The 25,548-nt window shown below is 39.9% G+C and overlaps 1 protein-coding gene across 3 annotated transcripts in view; it reads right to left on the bottom strand.

The window, feature by feature from the left end:
• LOC122551600 (myosin light chain kinase, smooth muscle-like) overlaps positions 1-25,548 on the bottom strand; it is a 424,085-nt gene that overhangs the window by 349,683 nt on the left and 48,854 nt on the right. For all 3 annotated transcript variants that reach the window (XM_087989064.1, XM_043693744.2, XM_043693743.2), the window contains exon 2: positions 2,502-2,647. The gene's annotated coding sequence lies outside the window, so the exon portion shown is untranslated. The remainder of the gene's footprint in view (positions 1-2,501; positions 2,648-25,548) is intronic.

The raw sequence follows: 25,548 nt of genomic DNA, 5'->3' as shown, positions 1-25,548 counted from the left end.
TTTTTATACATCCAATTGACACTACAGTGTTCATTGCTGCTATACAGTATACAGGGGGTGAATGGGCATTGAAGCGCCATAGCTTTTATGGGTGAGCATAAGGGTCTATCAGGGAGGTGGATGGCAGTCATAGTTTGACATTGGGAGGAAGACCATTTCAATTCATCTTTCAAACATTTCCCTTATGCAGACTATTGTTCACAATATGTAGATAGGAAGAAAGGAGAGTCGGTACTATCTGGTTTGGGGGACTGCCTCCAATAGGCAAAGAACATGCTCCAAAGACAGTACCTCTTCCTGGCTGAACTTGTAAACACGTTTTTAATAGGGTGCTGTAAAGATTATGCTGTTTTATTTTTTTGTGTTTTTTTAATAGACTGAAATTAGAAAGGAAATGTTTTAACCAGCGATTGCAAGGATTGCTGCATGGGTTGAAAGCAAACAATTTAGTTCGCATTGTGAACATAGTTTGTACAGCTGCTCACTCAAATTTGTGGTTGCAGACAAACTGAAGCCAAAGAATTTTGTACAAATGGAGCTTTTGTTGGCAACAAGTTATGATTGTTTATGGACTAGTGACCAGTGATTAGTGACAAAGGTCTTCTGGCTGTCAACAATGACGTGAATTGTTATCAGGTAGCTGAACAGCCTCAGGCTGTGAACAAGATACACGGAAGCTGTTCAGATGAGCACCAGCCCAGGACTCTCTTTCTCTGTTCCTTGCAAAAAGGCCACTTTAAGCCTGAAGAAAACTAGTTTATCTTTCCTTTAGCACTTGCTGTAAGCTGTGACATTTCGTCAAAAGTCAGAGAACTTTAATAAAAGGACCAGCCACCCAGTGCCTCTTGTGAATCAGTGCAAACATCTGCAGAAAAGAAGGCAGAGAATCAATGTTCTGATCAGTATAAGAACCAACTCACAAGGTCCTGTGAACAAAGACTGAAGGTATAGTCCCAGAGGACTATAAGGCTACTTTCTCATTAAAAGGACACAACTGGTGGTGGTTTAACAAAAGAGTGACCACACATCAGGCAAGGTCGATTAAGTAGGGCCTTTCATGGTAACTTCAGCTAGTACAGTCAATACATTCAACAGAACCCATTCTGTTGGTCTTACCCAGCACTGCAAACAAGCCATCCAGACAACTGAGCTAACTGACCAGTTGAACCAGCTTTTAGCAAGTTCAATTGACCCAGAGTTATTTATTTATTTACTTGTGGTGGGTAAGCTGCCTGCATCACATCTGTAAAATGGAAGCTCGCAGGTAGGTAAGAAGGTGGCATACTGGACACCCAAGGCATTTTACATACCATAACCCCCACCCATCCCTGCCAATAAAACACCTACCACGGATGTGTAATATCCACCCCATAGTTTTATTAAGTATTAAGTCATCAAAGGTAAAAGTGAGGGCACAGTTTTGCGAATGAATAGCTGCACAATTGTTGTGACAAATGGAATACCAAAGGACAAAGGTTTGGTTGTTTAAGAATGCAGTTATAAGTAAATTGAGGGGTTTTTTTGTTCATGGGGTGAGGGCATCACTGGCTAGGTTCGCTCGGCGAGCATTTATTACCCCATCCCTAATTGCCCAAAGGGCAGTTAAAAATCTGTCAAAAATCATTGCTGTGGGTCTGGAGTCACATGCAGGCCAGGCAAGGTAAGGATGACAGTTTCCTTCCTTAAAAGACATGAGTGAACCAGATGGGATTTTTTTCTGACAATCAGCAATAGATTTATGGTCACCATTAGACTCCAAATTTGTATTGAACTCAAATTCCACCACCTGCTGTGGCAGGATTCGAATCCAGATCCCCAAAATATTACCTGGGTTGCTTGATTTACAGTGCACTGATAATACCATGAGGTCATTACCTCCACAACACTGTATCACAATATATTTACAAGTTGAGCTTTGGGTCAATAGTGACACGATCAAGAGTGCATTGCTGGGAAAGCACAGCAGGTCAGGCAGCATCTGAGGAGCAGGAGAGTCGACATTTCGGGCATAAGCCCTTCATCAGGAATGAGGCTTATGGGCCGGGGCTGAGAGATAAATGGGGGAGGGGGTGGTGGGGATGGGGGGAAGGTAGCTGAGAAAGCGATAGGTGGATGGAGGTGAGGGAGAAGGTGATAGGTCAGAGGGTGGAGTAATGGACAGGTCCGGAGGGTGGTGTCGTGTTGGAGACTTGGGACTGGGATAATGTGGGAGCCTCCAACTCTGCAGTCCTCACTTTTGCCAAGTTAATAGTGACACCCATAAGATTACAGATGCTGAAAGTGTTGAAGCCATAGAGAAATTTAAAACGAAGGATGAGAATTTTTACATCAAATTATTGTTTGACCAGGATCTGATGAACATTAGCAAGCACAAGAGGATAGGGGATGAGGATGTTGATGGTAGGAATCAACTAAGTCTTTTCTCAAGACCAATGTTGTTGATCAGCAATTATGTAAACAAACATCTTTGTAACTATAATATATAAAGTTGAGGATCTTACCTAAATCATAAACAATATGCCTGCCCTCTTCTGCTTTGAATGCTGATATTTAACCTGAAGTAACTGGTGATTCTCCAAAATTGTAGCAGGGAGAAAGTTCAGGACTTTTGTTACTCCAAAGCAGCAGTTTGGATCAATGTATCTACCTGGTGCAGAAAATACAGCGAGTAAAGTTCCAAAAGCATTTTTCAGCAGCAAATTAAATCCAAAATACATGATTACAAAAATAAATGCCTGTTTCCCAAACAAAATACAAAATACATCGAGAAATTTGTAGAACAAATCATGTTTGTACTGTTTGATTATCTAACTTCCTATTATAAAAATTACAGGAAGCGTGTTTTGGTAACAGTCTTTAGTATTGCCCCTTGCGATTCAATCTTTAAATCTTATCATGTGAGCAGTGAAAACATGATGGAATGTTCTCAACTTGTGAAGTACATTTAGCCATTAATCAGGTGACTAAAAGCTTAAGATTAGTTTGAAGCCTGACAATGTCTGAAGATAGAGCAGGGATTTAATTGTGGATTTCATTGAAGACTCAGTTTAACTATGTAAATGACTGCATTTAGTTATGGGTGGCATACTTCCCTATCATTGTTTACGACCCCAAATAACTATTTTACTATGAGATTATATCACACTGGGGTTGAATTATCGGACCACATGTTTCTCACCAATTGTTCAAAGTGTTTGCTTTTTTATCATATTTTCTCAGTAATTTAGTGAAGTACACTTCTGCAAGAAAATAAGAAAATTAAAATATTTTTTGAATGGTAAATGGAAACATTTGCATTCAAAGAGATCTGTGTTCCTTGTTCATGTGTCACAGAGAGTTAGCATGCAGGTAGAGCAAATAATTAGGAAGGTGAATGCTTTGTTAGCTTTTTCCACAAATAACTTCTAGTATTAGACTAGCGTTACTACAGTTAGACACAACATTAGTGCGGCCAAGGAGTGAGTGGTCTGTGCAGTTCATTAGACTAATTCTTGAGTATTGTCCTGTACAGGGAGATTGATTAAGTTAGGTCTTTTCTTCAAATGATGTGTGCCATAAACTGCAAACAATGGCATTTACTCATTCGACACCAGGTTATAGTCCAACAGATTTATTTAAAAATACAAGCTTTTGGAGCCTCGCTCCTTCTGAAGAAGGAGCATCTGAAGAAGGTGTGAGACTCGGAAAGCTTGTGTTTCCAAATAAACCTGTTTAGACCATAAGTTTGTGTGATTTTTGACTTTGTTCACCCCAGTACAACACTGACAACTCCACATCAAAGGCACATATGGCAAAGGTAGAGGTCATATGACTACAGCAAGCCAGCCATTGCACGAAATATAATTGCATTTTTCAAACATTCTCTTCCTCATAAAAAGAGAAAATTTCATGTGCTATCATTTTCAGTTACAAGTTACCCAAAATATAGGGTCAACAATGAAAATGATCATTCGTTAACAAAACTTCATGATAGTTCAAGTCAATTTCACTTCGATCAGTTGATACACATACACAGAGTTTAAATCATGTGAGTCTCCTCATGGTCATGTGTGTGTATGGGTGTGTTGTCATTGGTTGGTCACCTGGTATCAGCTCATTCCTAGGGTGATTAATTTGCAATTCTGGAAACTGCCGTTCCCATGGCAAATGCTGTTGTCATTGTAATTTGTTGCTGATCTATTTCTGTTGCTGGATGACCATGATCCTCTGGGTTTGGTCATTCTGTACTCTGTGCTGGCGATGAAATCACATCCTAATGATCAACTGGCTGCAGTGAAGGCAGCTGGATGTCTGCAGTCATAGAGTCATAGAGATGTACAGCATGAAAACAGACTCTTTAGTCCAACTCGTTCGTGCCAACCAGATATCCTAAATTAATCGTGTCCCATTTGCCAGCATCTGGCCCATATCCCTTAAACTTTTCTTATCCATCTACCCATCCAGATGCCCTTTAAATGGTATAACTGTACCAGCCTCCACCACTTCCTCTGGCAACTCATTCCAAAAATGAATTACCCTTTGTATAAAGAAGTTGCCCCTTAGGTCCCTTTTATATCTTTCTCCTCTCACCCTAAATCTATGCCCTCTAGTTCTGGACTTACCCACCCCGGGAAAAAGACCTTGTCTATTTATCCTATCCATGCCCCTCATGATTTTATAAGTCTCTCTAAGGTCACCCCTCAGCCTCCAATGCTCCAGGGGAAACAGCCCGAGCCTATTCAGCCTGTCCCTATAGCTCAAACTCCAATCTTGGCATTATCCTTGTAAATCTTTTCTGAACCCTTTCAAGTTTCACAACATCCCAGTCATGATGATATATCTCATCGTTCATATTCACTATACACAGTCAAAGTGACAACTGCTCAACACAAGTTCTAACTTCCACATGGTCTGAATTGTTGAGCATGTTGAATGTTTGTGCATTGACTGGTTCTCCACTGTTCAGCTGTGGCAATGGCTCATCAGTTTCATCAAGGTAAAATATGGCTTTATGTCTAAAATCAAAATACTGCGGATGCTGGAAATCTGAAACAAACATAAAAAATGCTGCAGAATCTGAGCAGGTCTGGCAGCTTCTGTGGAGACAGTAAATGAGTTAGTATTTTAGTTTGATATCAATCGAAGACCAACTCAGTTTCTTCAGTGTTCTCTGTGTTTGTTTCTGTCATTGCATCTTGACTTTGTCACACATGCCTGCTAATATTTGTGGCTTCAGCAGTCTTTTCACTTTCAGAAGAATAGTTTGGATGTGGCATGGCATTCATCTTTGGACTGGACTATTTTCCAAGCCTTTCAGGACACATATTTCTCCATTCAAAGACTGGGTTTTACAAGTCTGTCCTGGATTAGTTTAATTGCTTTATAATCCCTTCACTGTTGCCTCAGCCTTTCTGTTTGATTAGGGATGGTGTGGAGATGATGTATAGTATTGAATTTCCAAACCCTTTATGAAGTACCTGAATTCTTCATTCACAAATTGTGGGCCATTGTTACTCATCACAATATCTGGAATGCTGTAACAAGAGAAGTGTGATTTCAGGCATTCGGCAATCTCACTGATAGTCTTTGACATCAGATGGTCTAACTCCAGGTAGCCACAATACTATAGTTCTGAGACACAGATACCTGTGATGGCAAAGAAGTCTATTACAAGCTTCATCCACGGTCTGACTGGGATGTCATATGTCGTTAGTAGCTCTTCAGCTTACTTAGTTGGTATTTATTACTGTATGGTTGATCTAGTCCTTCATCCCATTGTCAGTATCAGCTTCCTTAAACTAGACTTAACTCCTTGATGACATGTATGCTTCAATTACTTCAACAGCTCTTTCTTATCTTGCTCGGGATAATGTCTCTATGTCCTTTACACTAGGTGACAATTGTGCTATCTGCACCACCTGGACAACTGCATTTTATTGGATAGTTTGCTTGATTTGCACAAGATGTTTGTCTTTCAGAATAATGTCTATGATATGTTGATGTCTTCCGGAGATTATTTACCTTTTACTTGTTGGATTGAAGATTTCACGGTATCTTAGCATCCTTAACTTCATTCGTACGGAATATTGCTCTCAACAGCATGCTGATAATGTATGACTGTTCCCTTTGCTTGGATTTCACACCCAGATGATATCTTTGCAGCTATAGGAACAAGCTTGTAGATGTTTTTGAACAGATAGAAGCAGTTTGAGGAGCATGCTTTGAAGTGGGTTGCGGTGAGACTCCATTTTGACTTTGTCCCTCTTTAACCAGGCACTGTTTTGCAGCTAAGGACAACAGTTGGGTCCTTTTCTCAACACAGGTGTACAATCATTCAGTTTGCTTGATGTAACTGCACTTACTGCACAAGAGTTTCTCCAAGCCCCGCCTCACCGACATTATATTGCACAGTGACTTCATCATTGAATCTGTACTAGCATTGTCATGACTAATTGTTTGATCTGTGGAAAAGTTGCTTCTTGTACCACTGCACATACTTAGCAGTGAGTTTTCAGAGTTTACACCCAGATGATAAACTAAGTAAGAACTTTTCTAAATATCACATTGATTGATTGATTTATTGTCATGTGTACCTAAGTACATTGAAAAGTTTTGTTTACAAGCAATAGAGGCAAATCATAGTAAGCAAAGACATATAGATCATAGAGTGAAATAAAACTAGAAAGAGGCAAACCAGTTACATTGCACAGGACATGCATTAGACAAGATCAATATTAGCAAGGTCAGCATTATTTGAAGTTAGGCAGTCCATTCATCAGTCTAATTATGGGAGGGAAGAAATTCTTCTTGAACCTGCTGGTGCATATGTTCAGGCTTCTGTAAATCCTGCTGGATGGAAGAGGTAGTAGGAGAGCATTACAGAGGTGCGATGGGTCTTTGATAACATTGGCAGCCTTTCCATGGCATCGGGCCATGTAAGTGAAGTCCACGGATGGGAGGTTCATTTCCATGATGGTCTGGGCTGTGCACACAATCTCCTTTTTTATCTTATGGTCCTGGACTGTTGCCATACCAGGCCATTATGCTTTCTATGGTGCATCTGTAAAAGTGGACAAGCCACATTTCTGACCTGCCTCAGGAAGAAGAGGCATTGTGGTACCTTCTTGACCATCACATTTACGTAGGAAGTCCAGGACAGGTTGTCAGTTATCGTCACGCTCTCCTCCCTCTCAATATAGATGGGGACGTGTTCTCCTCCTTTCTTTCTGAAGTCAATGACCAGCTCTTTAGTTTTGCTGACATTGAGATACAGATTGTTATCATTGCACCACGGCACCAAGCCCTCGATCTCCTTTCTGCATTCTGACTCATCGTTGTTTGATACCCATCCTACCACGGTGGTGTTGTCGGCAAACTTGTAGACAGCATTTGTTTGAAATCTGGCAACACAGTCATGAGGGAATACAATAGGGGGCTGAGGACACATCTTTGGGGGGGGGCTCCAGTGTTGAGTGCGATCATGGAGGAAGTGCTGTTATCCATTTTCACTGGTTGCAGTCTTTGAGTCAGGAAGCTGAGGATCCAGTTGCAGAGGGTGGAGCTGAGACCTCGGTCTCAGAGTTTTGAAATCAGTCTGGAGGTGGAATGGTATTGAAGGCAGAGCTATTGTTGATGTGCAGGAGCTTGATGTAGGTGTCACTGTTTTTCAGATGTTCCAGGGATGAGTGCAGAGCTAAGGAAATTACTTCTGCTGTGAACCTGAAACATCAGTAGGCAAACTGCAGGTGATCGAGGCAAGCTAGGAGACCATAGTTGATGTAGGCCATGACCAGCCTCTCGAAGCACTTCATGACTATGGAGGTCAAAGTCACTGGGGGGTAGTCATTAAGGCACGTTGAATGTGCTTTCTTAGGTACAGGGATGATGGTGGCCCTCTTGAAGCAGATGGGGGCTTTGGCTTGTAGGAAAGAGAGGTTGAAGATGTCAGTGAATACATATCCAACAACTAATTGCCTTGCTTTCACTTTTGTCAGTTGCTGCATTATCTGCTATTGTTTTCACCTTGTCAGGACAAAGGTGAGGTCCTTTTGCTATCAGTATATGACCTACATACTTGACTTCAGAATTTTTCAATTGCCTCATTTTCTTTCTCATCTTCAGGCTCATCTATTAGCTTTCTCTAGTAAATGCACTCAATTCTGAGTGAGGTCTGCGATGGTTTCTTTTGTTGTGTCCCTGTATCCATCGGCTAGTTTCACTTTCACGCTGTCTACATTGAGACTGTTCTGGAATCATAGAAATAGGCATGTGCCACAATCTGTAACTGCTAAATGTAATCTAGAACATCGCTAAAAGAACTGCTTTCATCCATCTTTATTGCCAGTGACCATCAACTGGATCAATAAAAGGAAAAAGTATTTACATTGATGAGTCATGGTAAAATTTATTTAATAGTTGGCATAAAGTAATAATATCTCTTCAAAGCTTCATTGAAATATTTTCGTTTGCGTTTCTAAGGAAGTATTGAAGAATAGTCATAACAGACTCGAATCACTAACTCTGCTTCTCTTTCCATAGATGCTGCCAGAACTGCAGAGTTCCTCAAGTATTCTCTGTGCTTTTTCCCCTTAGTGTTCTAGTTTTATTTCATCACTAATCTGATCTAATCTAACCTGAAGGATTTGTCAGTTTCTTGGCTACTCCCTTCTTTTCCAGCTCTTCCATCTTGTCTTTCTGGCTGGATTTGAGGTAGATGAAACCCTCTTTGGCTGTATTGGTCTCACATTCTTATCCAATTCAAGATAATATTCAGCAGAAAGGCATCCAAGACCTGCAAATGCTCCTTATTTAAAAAAAACTCTTTCTACACTTTTAAAAGCAAGCTACCAGCAATTATTCTAAGTGCATTAATAAATGAGAAAGGAATAATTGATAATGTTGTTGTGGGAGACCTCTTGGGGATGAGGGACCATAATATGATAGAATTCTCATTAAGATGGTATTTGATTCTGAGATGAGGTTCCTGGATCTTAATAAAGGTAACTACAATAGTCAGAGGCATGAGTTAGCTATGACGGATTGGGAAGTGCTACTGAAAGGAATAACAGTGGATAGATAATTGCAAACATTTAAAAAGTGAATGGGTGAATTACAAAAACTGTTTATTTCTGTCTGACATAAGAGTACAAAGAGAACTGAGGCTAATCCATGGCTTACAAGGGAAGCTATTGACTGTATTGGATGCAAAAATGAGGCATACAAATTGGCAAGAAAATGCAATAGATCTGAGGATTACGAACAGTTTAGAAGTCAGCAAAGGATGATTAAGGGATTGATTAAGACGGGGAAAATAAATTATAAACTTGTGTTTAACATAAGAACTGACCATAAAAACTATCAGTATGTGAAGAGAAAAAGTTTGGTGAAAAATAATTTAAGTCCGTTACAGTTAGAAAAAGAGGAATTTGTAATGGGGTAAAAATGGCTGATGAACTAAATTCACACTTTGCTTCTGTATTGCAAAGAAGGACATGAATAACATACCAGAAATGATGGGGAATGCAGGATTTAGTGAGAGGAATGAACTGAATAAATTTGTATAAGAGAATGTATTGGAGATATTGATGGAATTGAAGGCTGATAAATCCCCAGTCGCAGAGTACTTAAGGAAGGGGCCCTAGAAATACTGGAGGCATTGCTGGTCATCTTCCAAAATTCTTTAGACTCTACAGATTGGAAGGGAGCTAATGTAACCCATTATTTAAAATTGGAGGGAGAGAGAAAACAGGGAATTACAGACATTATTTCAGTAATGACGATTATGCTAGAGTCCATTAACAAGGATTTCACAGCACAGCATTAGAAACCAGTGATAGAATCAGATGTAGTCAGCATGGATTTACAAAAGGGAAATCATGCTTGACAAATCTTCTGGAATTCTGTGAGGATGTACCTATTGGAGTTGATCAGAGAGAGCAGGTGGATGTGATTTATTTGGTCTTTCAGACTTTTGACGAAGCCCCACCTTAATGTGTAAAAGTAAAGTGCACAGGATTAGGGATGATGTACTGAGATGGATATAAAATTGCTTACCTGACAAGAAAAAAAAAGTATGAATAAATGGGTTGTTTTCCGAATGGCTAGCAGTGGCCAGTGGAGTACCTCAGGGATTGGTACTAGGAATCCAGCTCCTCACAATAAATGTTAATGATTTAGATGAGGGAATGGAATATAATATCACAAAATTTGCAAATGACACAAAATCGGGTGCAAGGATGAACAATGGGGAGGGTGCAGAAATGTTATAGTGTGATTTGAACAGGCAGAGTGAGCAGCCAAATGCATGGCAGATGCAGTATAATGTGGATTATTGCAAAGTTATCGAGTTTAGTAGAAAAAATAGGAGGGCAGATTATTATTTGAATACCGTAAATTGAGAGAGTGGAATGTTTAATGAGACCTGGGTGTCCTCATGCACCAGTCACTGAATGTAAGTGCACTGGTGTAGTAAAGAAGACAAAGTGTATGTTGCCCTTCATAGTAAAAGGATTTGCGTACAGGAACAAGAATGTCTTGCTGCAATTTTGTAGGGCATTGCTGAGGTCACACCTGGGATATTGTGTACAGTTTAGATCTCCTCATCTTAGTAAAGATGTTCTTTCTATCGAGGGAACGTAGCAAAAGTTTACAAAATTGATTCCGGGGATGGCAGGACTGACGAATGTGGAGCGATTAGGTTAAAATTGTATTCACAGGAGTTTAGAAGAATGAAGGAGATCTCATAAAAATCTATAAAATTCTAACAGGACCAGACAGATTAGATACAGGACAAGTGGTCCTGCTAGTGGGGAAAGTCCAGAATCAGGGATCGTGTTTAAGGATAAGGGGTTAGCCTTTTAGCACTGAGATGAAGAGGAATTTCTTCATACAGTGAAGAGCGTGAATTCACTTCCAGAAAAAGTGGTTGAGGACAAAACAGTATGCATTTTCAAGAAGAAGGCGGATGTAGCTCTTGTGGCTAAAGGGATCAAGGGAAATGGGAGAGGTGGGATTAGGATATTGAGCTTGATGACCAGCCATAATCATACTGAATGATGGAGCAGGCTTAGAAGGTCAAATGGCTTATGCCTGCTCCTATTTTTGTTTCTAAGTAAGTGCTGTTTACTCTGTTATTTGTGGAGTGGGGGAGGTTTAATTGCAGATAGACTAGCACCAGGAAATGTGCATAAAAAGAGATTTTGTTGGCAAAAAGTAACTGATTGATCTGTGAAGTGGTGACTAGTTATCAATAGAAGAGGCCTCCTGCCTGCCAGCTATGTGCTTGGTTCTCAGGCAGCTGCACAGCTTGTGGGTGTGAAGGTTTGATCTGAAGCCATCTGACCTCTGAAAAAAAGGATTCAACGCATTTTTGAATACCTTACATGTGGAATGGTCTGGAGTTGTTCTGATTCAATGAAATTCTGTGTCCAATATAAGAGTTTAAGCAAAATGAAAATGTTTGTAAAATACGTTTTTACAATTTCATAATTAAATGTCTTCATTGATACTTTTTGTGCATCTTTTAATGCTTTCTGCAAAGCTGCTATTTCAAGTGTGTCCAAGAACCTGAATTGTATTTCATTTCTTTGTCTATTGCTAGGAGTTTGTGAACTAAATGTGGATTGCGCACTGTGTGTATGCAACACATCTATTTTCCCAGGTGTATCAGATGACATCGTTTTCTCAGATTCTGATAGTTTCTTTTCAGAGATACATGGGGCTCTCCACAATTAATATTTATACATCAACAAACACCAATTAAACTGATTACCCAGTTCTTATCACATTGGGATTTGTGGAATCCCGACTACAATTCAAAGATACTTAGTTGGCTGTAAACTCCTTCTTCAGAACTGTGAGATGTGATATATAAATATACGTTTTTTTTCTTTATTCTCAAACACTACAGGACAAATTTCAATATCCTTATTCAGATGAAGTTTTGTGTTGAGAAGTCATTTAAGTAGTTGCCTGAAAGTGAATCAAAAGTAACTCTGAATTACAGTATATGCCTAAATGTATCTTTGTGTTGTCTTTCAAGAAAGGAGCAAAGGAGTTGACTCTGGTGTGATTCCCAAATATGTGCAAACCATGCTTCTTTCCTCCTTTAAGTCAATCCTTAAAACATTGGGAATTTAATACTCTTCTCCCCTAGCGTGGCCTAATGTGACTCAATGTCCAGCTACCTTTGCTAATTCCCCTACAAAGGGTAGAAATTGCTAGATCAACCTCAGCAAGTGGGGCAGCATCTGTGGTCAGAAAGCAGAGTTAACATTTAAGTATGGTAACCTTTCTTCAGAACTCTTCAAGGTTACGTGATTTAAAGCACTAACTCCACAGATGCTGCCAGACCTGTTGAGTTTCTCCAGAAATTTCTCTTTTTATTTCAGATTTTCAGCATTCACATTTTTTTTTATTCTTCTGTGAAAAGCCTTTGGTGCTTTCACTGTGTTAAAGGTACTAAATACATATGTGTTATTGATATTAATATTGTTGTTCTGTCTCTTACTGAATGGAAACAATGTTAATGGCCAATTTTGATTTCTTTCAACCAGCTGCTCGTGCATTCTCAGCAGTTCATTAATCGGATGGAGTGAGAAGTGTAATGCTGGTGAAATAAAGAGGAGGGCAGAGGAGAAGAAATCTTGAAACAAGCCACGTAGAGCTACCCACTAGAGAATGCATGGCTGATCTTTTTCTTAAGATGAAAAGGAAGATTCATTATTTTATAAAGATTTTTGGCAAGATCTTCATCCTTACTATTCCATTACAGTTACAGTTACAGAGGATAGTGAGTAGTACAAGTAATGGCCATAAGTACTTCAAAATTACAGTGGAACTTAGTAACTTCATAGCATCCCAAATTGCATGAGATGTTGAAGTTCTCACCCCTTTGTGGTGAGAGCCAGCACTAGGTAATTCAAGGTCTTGTCCAAATTGACGGTAGCTTGATCATCCTGCAAAGGCAACAATCTCAAAGGTAACTGCTGTACTATCAACATTGCCCTACCTACTCTTCACAAACAACCTACAGAGACTGATCCATATCAGTCTTCATGGAGGAAGATACAGAAAATCTCCAATGAAGACAAAGCAACCAAGAAGCTAAGGCATTGAAAAAGACCAGTATTAGTAAGTAGTCCAGCACTTGAATAGCTTCAGAGTGGTGATTGAGATGGCTAGAGAAATAATGGATGCATTGGTGATGATCTTTTAAAGCTCTACTGATTCTAGAAAGATTCCTGCTGACTGAAAATGTAAATATAACCCACTATTCCAAGATGGCGTTGGCATAGGATGCTTCAAATGGAGCCTGTCCACTCTGTCCATTTCTTTTTTTTTTTGCTATCTTTGCGTTTCTTTTCTTCACTGCAGGGCTCCTGTTGACCCAATGAGGCATCCCCACCGGCCCATGGCGGTGTCTTGACTCAGTCTCTCGCTGGCACATGGCAGTGACTCGGCAGCCCATGGTGGTCTCTCGGCCCGGTGAGGCGGTGTCTTGGCCTGGTCTCTTGGCTTAGCATGGCAGTATCTCAGCCCAATCTCTTGGTGGCCCATGGTAATCACTCGGTCAGGAATGGCAGTGTCTTGGCCTGGTTTCATTGCTCGGTGTGGTTATTTCGTGACGTATGCGTTGGTCTTGCCTGAGCATGTTCTGGAGATACCAGGAGGAGAACAGGAAGATGGCAGGTTTAGCATTGCGGCCCAACGTGGGCAGAGACAGCAGTGAGGGAGCTCCCCCGGTATCTGCGGCAGTGGCATTGAGAACTGCAGCTGAGGCCTCTCAGAGTCATAGAGTCATAGAGATGTACAGCATGGAAACAGACCCTTCGGTCCAACCCGTCCATGCCGAACAGATAATCCAACCCAATCTAGTCCCACCTGCCAGCACCCGGCCCATATTCCCTCCAAACCCTTCATATTATATATCCATCCAAATGCCTCTTAAATGTTGCAATTGTACCAGTCTCCACCACATCTTCTGGCAATCATTCCACCCTCTGCATGAAAATGTTGCCTCTTAGGTCTCTTTTATATCTTTCCCCTCTCACCCTAAACCTATGCCCTCTAGTTCTGGACTCCCCCACCCCAGGGAAAAGACTTTGTCTATTTATCCAAACCATGCCCTTCATAATTTTGTAAACCTCTATAAAGTCACCCCTCAGCCTCCGACGTTCCAGGGAAAACAGCCCCAGCCTGTTCAGCCTCTCCCTGTAGCTCAAATCCTCCAACCCTGGCAACATCCTTATAAATCGTTTCTGAACCCTTTCAAGTTTCACAACATCTTTCCAATAGGAAGGAGACCAGAATTGCACACAATATTCCAACAGTGGCCTAACCAATATCCTGTACAGTTGCAACATGACCTCCCAACTCCTGTACTCAATACTCTGACCAATAAAGGAAATCATACCAAACGCCTTCTTCACTACCCTATCTACCTGTGACTCCACTTTCAAGGAGCTATGAACCTGCACTCCAAGGTCTCTTTTCAAAGACTGTGCTCTTTAACTTTATTCCTTTATTTTTCTAGGTTACATTAAGAAGGATTTTAATGTTAACTATCGCCTTATTTCTTTATTTTTGTATTTATTCTACAAAAGTAATGCTTAACATTTTAAACTTTGCTTCTTTTACTACTTTGTACCTCAGTTTTTTGCACCTAAATACCTTTGTATCTAAGATCGCTTCGTGTGTGGCAACATTATACACTTTTCCCCGTACTCCTATACTTCTGTACTTGAGTACACGTGACAATAAAATCTAAATCTACTTTTGAAGTGAGGCAAAGGGAAAGTGGAGAACTACAGACCTATCGGTCTGATGTCAGTAGTAATAGAGTCTATTATAAAGGATGTGACAACTTCACCTTGAGAAAACAATGGTAAATTGGGCAGTCAACTTGAATTTATGAAAGGGAAGTCAAGTTTGACAAACCTGTGGAGTTATTAATAAGGCCCCACACAGAGGGTTCCTGAACAGAATTAGAGAATAGCATCTGGGGTAATACATCAAAATGGGTTGAGAATTGGATTGCGATCAAAAAGCAGAGAATAGGAATACTTATTCAATCTCAGGATAGCAGGCCAGTGGAATACCATTAGGGATAGTACCAAGACCACGCTATATCAATGATTTAGATCTGGACACCATGTGTAACATTTATAAGTTGTTGATGACCCAAAACTATATGGGAATGTAAGTTTAGGAGTTTTAGAAGGGGACTTGAATGGACAACAACATGGCACAAAAATACAAAGTGAGTATTTGATTTGGGACCACTTTGGTAAATGAAAACAAAAAAATAGAATGGGTCGTATAACCCAATGAGCAGACAGTCTTTGCAGAAGTACTAACTGGAGTCAGGAATTCAGATATGGGGAATCCCTGATGCAGATGAAATAGGAATTCCTGGGAAAATCTGACAGAAAATTCCCTTGCATGTGGACCCCTCCAAAAAAGCACCTAAAGTCAGAAATTTCAGAGGGTTCTGACTCAGTTAAACCTCAAAGTTACCCAGGGAAGTTGGAGGATTAAAAACCTAGTCTAACTCCTGGATATCTATGAAACTACTCCCCTTATTCATCACTAAGCCCTTCACCTACACTTCCCCTAACTCCTTACAGTCCCAGATCCTTGACATGACCCAATTCCACTTACTACTCCATCCACACTCAACATGACACATCCTCCCCCCCACCCCATGCTTGCCTGACCTCTCTCCTGACCAACCCAAGCAAACCAGCACATGACCAGAGCCAGAACTCCTGCCAATTGGCATTACCCCACCCCAGATCTGTCACTATCTTTTCACTGATCTGATGCCCAGGCCTAATGACCAAATCCCTCACCCTCAGTCTGAGTTACCCCTAATAACCTGACCGCTCTGGACAGGGCACCAACCCTATTCCAAATTGCCAGTCTAATGCCACCCCGAGCCAGACCTCTAATCTGTCAATACCCCTCTAGAAACCTCTAATCTGTCAATACCCCCCCCCACGATTCATCCCTGGCTAAATCCATTCAATCTATCATCCTACTTGGCAAACACCGCATCAAGCTTGCTACCCAAGTCACCCACTTGGCATCATACCCAATTGGCACCCTTATTCCTCCCTCACGTGTGAACTTACCATTGTTACCCTTTGTTAGGTGCTTCCAGAATAATTGACTATGATGTTGCAGATTTAAATCAAAACTTGTTGCTGCAAAAGATGATGTGATTTTTGAAAGATCTGTTGCACTTCTGGATTCCTGGACAGGTTCATAACAGGAGGGCTGTGGCCTAGAAATTTCCGGGGCAGAAGATATTTAAAAATAAGTGGATAATTTTAATCAGATCAGGGTCAGAAATACTTAATTCCTTAATTGGAATATCTGAGCCAATATTTCTCAAATGGTGAGTGTTTGAGAAGTGTTGAGTCCAAAGGAACCTGTGGGTCCTTGTTTATGAGTCACAATCGGTTAGTATGCAGGTGCTGCAAGCCATAGGAGGCTAAATAGTGAGGTGGCTTTCATCGGTAAGGGATTTGAGTACAGAAGTAAAGATTGTTACTGCAATTATATGAAGCTCAGACCTGGAGTGTTATGTACTCCATATCCAAGTAAACGAGTGCAATGGAGATTCACCAGATTAATCCCCTGAACAGCGTGATTTATTTATGAAAATAGATTGAGAAAGTGGGCCTGTATTCTTTCAAAACAATTTGCAAGAACTGTGAATGCTGTAAATCAGAAACAAAAATAGAGATTGCTGTAAAAGCTCAGCAGGATTGGCAGCATCTGTGGAGAGAAATCAGAGTTAATGTGTCAGGTGAGAAAAGGTCACTGGACCTGAAATGTTAACTCTAATTTCTCTCCACAGATGCTGCCAGACCCGCTGAACTTTTCCAGCTATTTCTGTTTTTGTTGCTGTATTCTTTGAAGTTCTAAGAATGAATAGTAATCTCATTGAAACCACCCCCCTATAAAAATTCTGACAGCATGTGAAAGGGTAGATGTAAATAGAATGTTTGCTCTGCCTGGTGAGTCTACTACCAGAGGACATTCCCTCAGAATAAGGGACAGATTATTTTAAAAAAGAGCTGAGGAACCTCTTCACTCAGACAGTGATTTAGAATTTAATTCCACAAATGGTTCTAGAAGCTCAATCATTGAACATGTTCAAGAAAGAAATCTGTAGATTTCTGGTGACCAATGACATCAGTGAAACAGCAGGAAAGTGGCACTGCAGTAGATGATCAGCCATCATCTAAATGATTGACAGCAGAGACTCAAGGGGCTAAATGCCTACTCCTGTTCCTACGATCCTAAAATGGCCATGAAGCTGTTGGAATCAAGTGCTGCTGAAATGACAAATAGTATAATCTAAGTTCTGCTGGTCTTTAAAATATTCCACTAGAACCTGATGTTAGATGTACAACTGGATAGTACAGAAACAGCCTTATCGTCAATGATGGGGTAAGAAAATCACAGTTGGTATCATCACTATATTGAAGTCAGTCTTATATTCTAGATGATGACACTGGAGCAGGGACTAGATGCAAGTGACAGCAACTACGGATAGAGAATATGGATCAGTGTCAGATCCCTGATGAAAAACTAAAGCTTGAGGTAATCACTGCAGAGGTGCAATAAGGAGAGGTTGCTGTCTAAGATTTTTCAGCCATAGTACACCTCTTGGGCTGTGTGCCTTAAAAAGAATGTACAGTATACAGTATATCAAGAGTATTAAAAATGTTTGAGGTACCTCAGCGTGGAACATAGTGTACAGAGGATATAGAATGTCTATTGCACTGTCTGTAATTTCCAATTTGAAACATTTTGTTCTTGGATTGTACAAGCTGACATACATTGTATTTGGTAAATACTAAGACAGTTACTGTAGTGCAACATGCTATTTTAGGACAAGATAAATCTTTCTGCAAGTTCAGTAATATTCAAGTCAAATGATTTTTAATTGTATTTGTTTATGGATTTTATGACTAAAGTATATTTTTGAAAATAAAAACAATGCTAGACCATTTCTGAGCATGAGAGGAGAAACTGAGGATTTGCTGGAATTGGGTATGGACAGCTGAAGGAGAGTCACCATACAGCATAAGCACTTAAACGATTCAAATGATCATGATGGTTTATGTGTATGGTGATTTACTGATGCTAAATGATGATGGAAAGACATGCTAGCATTTTAGCTACATCATGCCTAATTTAAATACATGCTGCTTTGAAGGGTTAAAGCACACACACACTCCTGCAGATCCATACACTCACACAGACTCTCTCTCATACACAAGCTCTCTCTCATATGCTCACACATACACTCGCACACTCACACGCACCCTCTCAGAGACTTATACCTCTTTACACTCACACACATACACACACTCTCTCACAGACACTCATGCTCCCCCACACACACACACCCTCACATACACACATATAAGTTTGTGGGGTGAAATTGTACTTGCAGAATTACATGTTATTTTGCTCAAAAACTGCATGAATCAATGTAAGATTCTGTAAATCCTTTTTTTAGAAATAGAATCAGTCTGAACATTGGGGCACAGACAGCCTCACACAGGGCACCTCACACCTTCAATGCATTATCTGGGCCAACATGGCACCCACTGTTAAAATTCACTTGAGAATGTAACTTTAAGAAAGTTCTAGGATTTACATGTGAAAGAACTGAAACCAACATGGTCATTCTAAAAGATGAGAGACTTCTCAAACAATCCAGGTCTTTTTCCATATATAATTTCAGAAACATCACACTGTAAACTTTTACTATAAATTATGTGTCCCACAAGCTTATACTCCACAATCACTTGATGAAGGAGAAGTGCTCCAAAAGCTAATGCTTCCAAATAAACCTGTTGGACAATAACTTGGTGTTGTGTGATTTTTAACTTTGTACACCCAATCCAACACCAGCACCTCCAAATCATGCTTTCAAGGGGGCATTGCTTCAGAGCTATTTTAGTGGTTCACTGAGTTAAAGAAATCACTCCAATAGTCATTTTCAATGGGATTGTGTCATAGGTTATTTCTTTTTGAATTGTTGCACTATCTATAGTATCTGACTGCTTAAGAGTCAAGTCATGCTTCTTTGAAATGCATCTCAATTTGCTTTTCAGATGTGACCTCAAAACTATTGAGTAGAGACAAATGTTGTAGAAAGACAATGGAGTATCGAAAGAAAGGAAACCCCAAACATGCACTTTCTTTTGAAGTTGTGATACAGACCAGTTACAGCGATGTGAAGTGGGAATACCAAGAGCTACAGCATATTACTCTGAACAGTGTTTGCCGATCACTTCCTTTCCAGCGTCAATGTCAATCAAGCCACAAAAACTAATCTCATCACCAAAAGGTGTCTTTTTAAAGCAATCTAAAGACGTAGGATTAATTCACTGCTTTCCCATTAAGCCAACTGGATAAAAGAGAAATCACTATGGAGATGTTTTCAGAACTCTGCACCTTATTATAGGTTTCAATTATTTCAACTCCCTTTCAATGTTGAAGGAGCAACACTTCTTTTCACAAATGTAAGCTATTTGATGCTGGTTCCTAAGGATACAAGAACATACGTGGAAGATGCTTTTACTCTCAGTAGGTTTAAATTGTAAATAGAACTAGTCAAGTTTTGCCCACATGAATTGAATACTCCTCTTTGTGTGAGTAGCAAAAGTTTATACAGATTGAATTTAGAACGAGTGCATCTGTCGTAATACTGGAGTGAGTGAAAACAGTTGATGTGGTGCAGATTTAGTAATAATCATCCTTAGTTGTAATTCGCTAAACTTGGAGGATGGAAAGTAAGTACATGCAATACTACACAACAGTCTGAACCCATGACCATTAACATAAATAGTTAAAACAAAACCACCTTTAAGTTCCAGTTCTCTTCTGCAACATTCCTACTGATGTTTGACAGAAAATCCACAACCTTTGGAAAGCAGATAAAACATTTGAACAAAGCATCCCTGCACTCATTCCACTTGAAGAATAATTGCTAGTGGAATGTTTGTGGCTGCTTACAGCTGGAAACCATTAAGCATCATCGCAACAATTTGTAGCCGTACAAAATAATTAAACAGACATTTTTCAAATCCTACTACTGTGTATGCCCACATTTTATGCTAAATAATGCATTCCTAAATTAAGAAAATGATTCTCTTTTAAACAGATCAATATACTCCATGAATCTACTCTTCTTCAGCAGTTCCTTAACATTAAGGATGACTTTCTTCCACTCTATTCTTGTGGGTCCTGAGGTGGCTAAACAGTTCAATGCGGGATTAGAACACCCTACCACAGTTGGTGATGCATGAATAGGTGGACCAGTGTGATGTTCGAGTTTTCACACACTCTTTCTACTGTTGACCCTGGCCTTTGCTTGGACCTGTATCGCTCTTGTCTTACATTCAGTAAATTTAAACACTCACTGACCAGAAATAAGGCATTTGGTAACTGAGTCAGCTTATCTCACTTGGCAAAATGCAACCACTGGCTTAAATTTCTAGCCTGGGATATTTTAATCCTGAACCTTATTAACTATCACTCATTAACTTGCAATGATGGCAGAAAGTTACAGGCAACAGGCTAGGCCTCGCTGCCTACCACCTCATAGTAAAGTGGCAGGGAGATGATGTCAGTAAAATCTTATGAGAGGGGAAGGTGGAAACAGCAGGGGAGGCCATGAGCTTCGGTTATGAGAGTTGAGGAGGATGCCTGCTCCTCTTGAAACCACAAGCAGAAACACTTTTCCTTTCATGGAGGGCAATCTTCTCACCTCCTGCTGACTTCCTCCAACAAGGCAGGAAATGCATGATTGATTCATGCCTCAAGTCTTTAAACTGATGAGGTCCTAATGAAATACTGAGTCATGCAAATTCACAGACTCTGGCTTCTTTAATGCAGCTAACTAGTCACATGAAAAGTACTGCATGTTAAGCAAATACAGGGAAGTCAGAACAATGAGAGAAATCATTGACCCAGATTTTCTTTGTGTATCAACATTTTGTATTTTATGTAACTCCTATAACGTAATAAAAGGATCCCAATTCACTTCATATGAACATTAAAATTCAAAGTATGACACCAAGGAAAATAGGGAGATATTAGCTCAGAGGTCTGGGAGCATCCATGAAGAAAAATCAGAGTTGACACTTTGGGTCTGGTAACCCTTCCTCAGAAGCGAAACGCTAACTCTGGTTTTTCCTCACGGATGCTGTCAGAACTGCTTAGCTGTTCCAGCAAATTCTGTTTTTGTTACTGATTTGCAGCATCCACCGTTCATTTGGTTTTTAAGGAGATATTAGGTTAAAAGACCAAATGCTTGAGCAAAGAGATAGGTTTAAAATGTCTTAAAGAAAGAAACTGAGGCAGAGAAGTGAAGAGGGGTAAAGAAGGAATCCACAGTTTAAGATCTAGACAACTGACAGACTGGACAGCATTGGTGAAGCTATCAAAATTAAGGATGCGCAACAGACTAGAATTAAAAGGAACAGAGACATCTTGCAGGGTTGTGGAGTTGGAGGAAATTACAGAGATATGGGGGAAGGCTAGACCATGGACGATTTGAACGCAAGGATGCTCCTGGGAACCAACATGGACAGCAGAGTTTCCGATAGCCTCAAGTTCACAGAAAATAAAATGTGACAGACCAGCTATGTTTAATTAAAATAGTCAAAATCTCGAGGCAACAAAGTCGAGAACAGAGATAAAGTTGGGTGATATCACATAATAGGAATAAGTAGTCTTATTGATTACACAAAGATAAGGTCAGAGTTCAAATATGATGCTAAGGTTACAAACAGACTTCCCTAATCCCAGTCTGTTACCAGTGAGAGAGATGGAGTTGGCAGTTAGAGAACAGCGTTTAGAGTAAGGAGAGAAAACAGTGGCATAAGTCTGTGATGTTTTATAAGATCAGCAAAAGGTCACCTTAGCAAACACTGTGGACACAGATCATGGATCACTTTTCTATCTGCCCATAACATCCATGTTTTCTGTGTCTGTGTTTGTCTTTGTGGGTTAGAGAGGGGCATGTTATAAGGAGGTCAGAATTTTAATTGTTACGATGGTTCAGAATTTTTCATCTGTATTTAGAAACTATTTATAATAAAAAGTCATTCTTGTTAAGCACAGAAACCTGGACCATGATTTGTTTTCACTATGGGTATAAAAAAGGAGATCATTTGTGGAATTTGTTATTCTTTAGTTTGTCATTTCTGTAAACGATTTGGATGAGAATTTAGGATGCATGGTTAGTAAGTTTGCAGATGGTGCCAAAATTGGTAGCATAGTGGACAGTGAAGAAGGTTATCTAAGATTACAAAGGAATTTTGATCAATTCAGCAAATGGAATGAGGAATGGCAGATCGAGTTTAATTTGGATAAATGCGAGGTATCGCATTTTGGTAAAACAAACAAGGTAAGACTTGTACAGTTAATGGTAGGGCCTGGGTAGTGTTGTCGAACAGAGACCTAGGGGTTCAGGTACATAGTTCTTTGGAAGTTGCATCATAGGGAGACAGGCTGGTGAAAAAATCTTTTAGCATGCTTATCTTCATTGGTCAGACCATTGATTTTAGGTGGTGGGACATCGTGTTGAGGTTGTACAGGACATTGATGACATTACTTTTGAAGTGCTGTGTGCAGTTTTGGTCACCCTGCTATAGAAAGGATATTATTAAATGGGAGAGAGGTCAGAAAAGTTTTATCAGGATGTTGTTGGGACTGGAGGGTTTCTGTTATAAGGATAGGCTGGAGCACAGGAGGTTGAAGGGTGACCTTATAGACATTTTTTTAATTATGAGGGATATACATAAGGTGAATAGCAAAGGCCTTTCCTTAGGGTGGGTGATTTCAAAACTAGGGGGCATATCTTTAAGGTGAGAGGAGAAAGATTTAAAATGTACTTGACGGCAACTTTTTCACACACAGGTGAGTTGAATGTGGAATAAACTGCCAGATTAAGTAGTAGATGCAAGTACAGTTACAACACTTAAAAGATATTTGGACATATGAATAGGAAAGATTTAAAGAGATATTGGCCAAATGCAGGAAAGTGGGTCTAGTTTAGGTGGAGAAACTTGGTAAGCATGGACATGTTGGAGTAAAGGGTCTGTTCCTGTGCTGTATGACTCTAATTTAACTTCTGTGATGAATTTGGAAATAGTGGAGCTTGATCTTCACCTAAACGATCCACTTACCTTTGCATTCACAGCCAGATGTCTACTTTGTTCTTTATTAAAAAAGTGCTTCTCAATAAGAGGGACCATGATAATATAAACGGTTCTTATGTACTGAATACTCTCAAACATGTTTTTGATTTTTTTAGGCTTTCTTTCACTTTTTGATGGAGTGCATACAGACTGTTTCCATTTGTGGGAAGGCATAGAACAAAAGGCACTCAAAATAAGAAGTTACCAATAAATCAAATAGGAATTTCTGACAAATCTTTACCCAGAGCAAGTAAGAACTTGCTACCATGGGGAATGGTATAATCAAATGTGTTTAAAAGAAGCTAGATATGTGACAGAATGGAATGGTGAATTGCACTGATGAAAGATAGATGTGAAAATATGGGCAGAAGCTTGAATTAGGAATAATCTTCGATATGGACTAGTTGAACCTAATGGCCTGTTTCTGGAACATATATTCAATGTAGTCCTTTGTATTTAGAACAGCAAGTTATAAAATTGAGCAGATTATTCACATTACTTATACAGTGTAGGCAACATTTTCTGCTAACAATTAGATGATGTCACAATATTGTTAGATGGTTTCTGCTTGGCAAGTGAAACACCATCAAAGCTCCCACTGAATCAATGATCAATTCAATACAGTACTAAAAGATTAATAAACTGGCTCCAATTTAGTTCAAGATATCTGAACATTTAAGCTGTAAATCTTTATACATTCCCTACTTCTACCAAAAAGGCTTACTAAATGCAAAGTAGAATATTAAAATGTACAACATTAATTTCACAGAATGTTAAAATCTCTCACTTAATATAAAGTTAAGGAAAGTACCCCATTTTATTAGCTGAACTGGGAATGAATTCTTCCATTCTACAACACTCATATCGCAGCTTTAGCTTAGGAAAACACCCCTAAACACCTTACGTGAGCATTGTCGCAAAGAATTTAACATCAAGCTACATAAAGATAGTGGATCACAAGTTTAGCCAAAGAGCTAGATTTTAAACTGTTTTAAACTAGGAGGAAAGAGAAAAGGATTAAAAGAGAAGAGAAAGAGACAGGCAGAGGGGGTAGAGTGATTTTGGGAGGGATTTCCGGAATCAAGGACCAATGTAGATAGAGCAGCTTTCTGCCAAAGTTGTTTTAAGCTCCTTGATGATATATTTAAAAAAGCTAAAAACAACCAATTCAGATCTCTTGAATACCAAGGCTCTTGCAAAGGAAAAATTCTAAGCTAAAATTTCCTCCAAAAACATACAGAGAAACTTTTCCCATTATGATGAAAGTATTTCATTGAGTGAGATGTATAGTGGCCAGTCTGTCACTGGCTGAGAGCAACTCTTCTCACACAAAATTGCCCTCTCCACATCATTAGTTATACAACTGCTCTTGGGCACCTTCCTCAGAGAATCGCTTGGCTGGAGAGGGAGAAGGGCTTACCGCTGCAGGAACCTTTGGGCTTCCATGCTGTTGACACCATGCCCAGCTGCACACCATTTCAGAAGCTGCAAGTCAGGAACTGGCCCTTCCACTGGGAACCTTGACGGTTAACACTGAGGACATGACTCTCTGACAGGAATGCTTGACTCCACTTCAAAGATAGAAGTCTGGAAGTCTCAGAGAACAGGGTGGTGCAATCACCACAGGACACCACACCACACAACCAAGTCAGTCTGCACCAAATTTGCATCCTGGCTCGGTGCTGTGTCCTGAATGAAGCACAATGTCCATCACTGCAGGCAAGTCTTTTGTGCTCCACAAGGTTAAGAGCCACCATCTTCTCTCTACTATCTCACACTCACAAAGCCAACACTTAGTCCAACTCTACACACATATCCTGTCATGGATCATAAACCGAAACTCTAAATATTTCATGCCTTATATCCATAGAGATACAGGCAGCTCATAGGTTAGTACATGAAATGTCAAAAGGCTGAAGCAGGATGTGAGTTTGACCAAAAACAGGCATGAAATGTGGTAAGGTTGGAAGTTTGCTAATGCCAGCTTTGCTAGATAAGGCATCAAAGTGGAGCATACAACAATGTCATTGCGAAGAAGCAATTGCATGATGGTTGGGGACAAACATTCAGTGAGCTGCAGTTACCAGGCGCATACTCTGTGGAAAAAAGGAGAGTTAACCTTTTGGATCCAGTGAGATCACTAACCCAAAACGTTAACTCTGATTTATCACCACAGATGCTGCCAGACCTGCTGGGTTTTTCCATCAATTTCTGATTTTGTATCTGATATTACACTTCAGAAGCTCTGAATTGCTTTGGGAGGTCCTGGGCTTGTGAAGAATGACATATTTCTTTAATTCTACTAAAGAGTAGTTTCAAATAAAAATAAGGAATA

Source organism: Chiloscyllium plagiosum, unplaced genomic scaffold (genome assembly GCF_037043375.1).
Source record: "Chiloscyllium plagiosum isolate Xiang-an unplaced genomic scaffold, Cpla_swu_hap1 HiC_scaffold_7, whole genome shotgun sequence".
Lineage (NCBI taxonomy): Eukaryota > Metazoa > Chordata > Chondrichthyes > Orectolobiformes > Hemiscylliidae > Chiloscyllium > Chiloscyllium plagiosum.
Note: the sequence above shows the minus strand (reverse complement) of the source record. Positions and strands in the feature narration are given on the sequence as shown.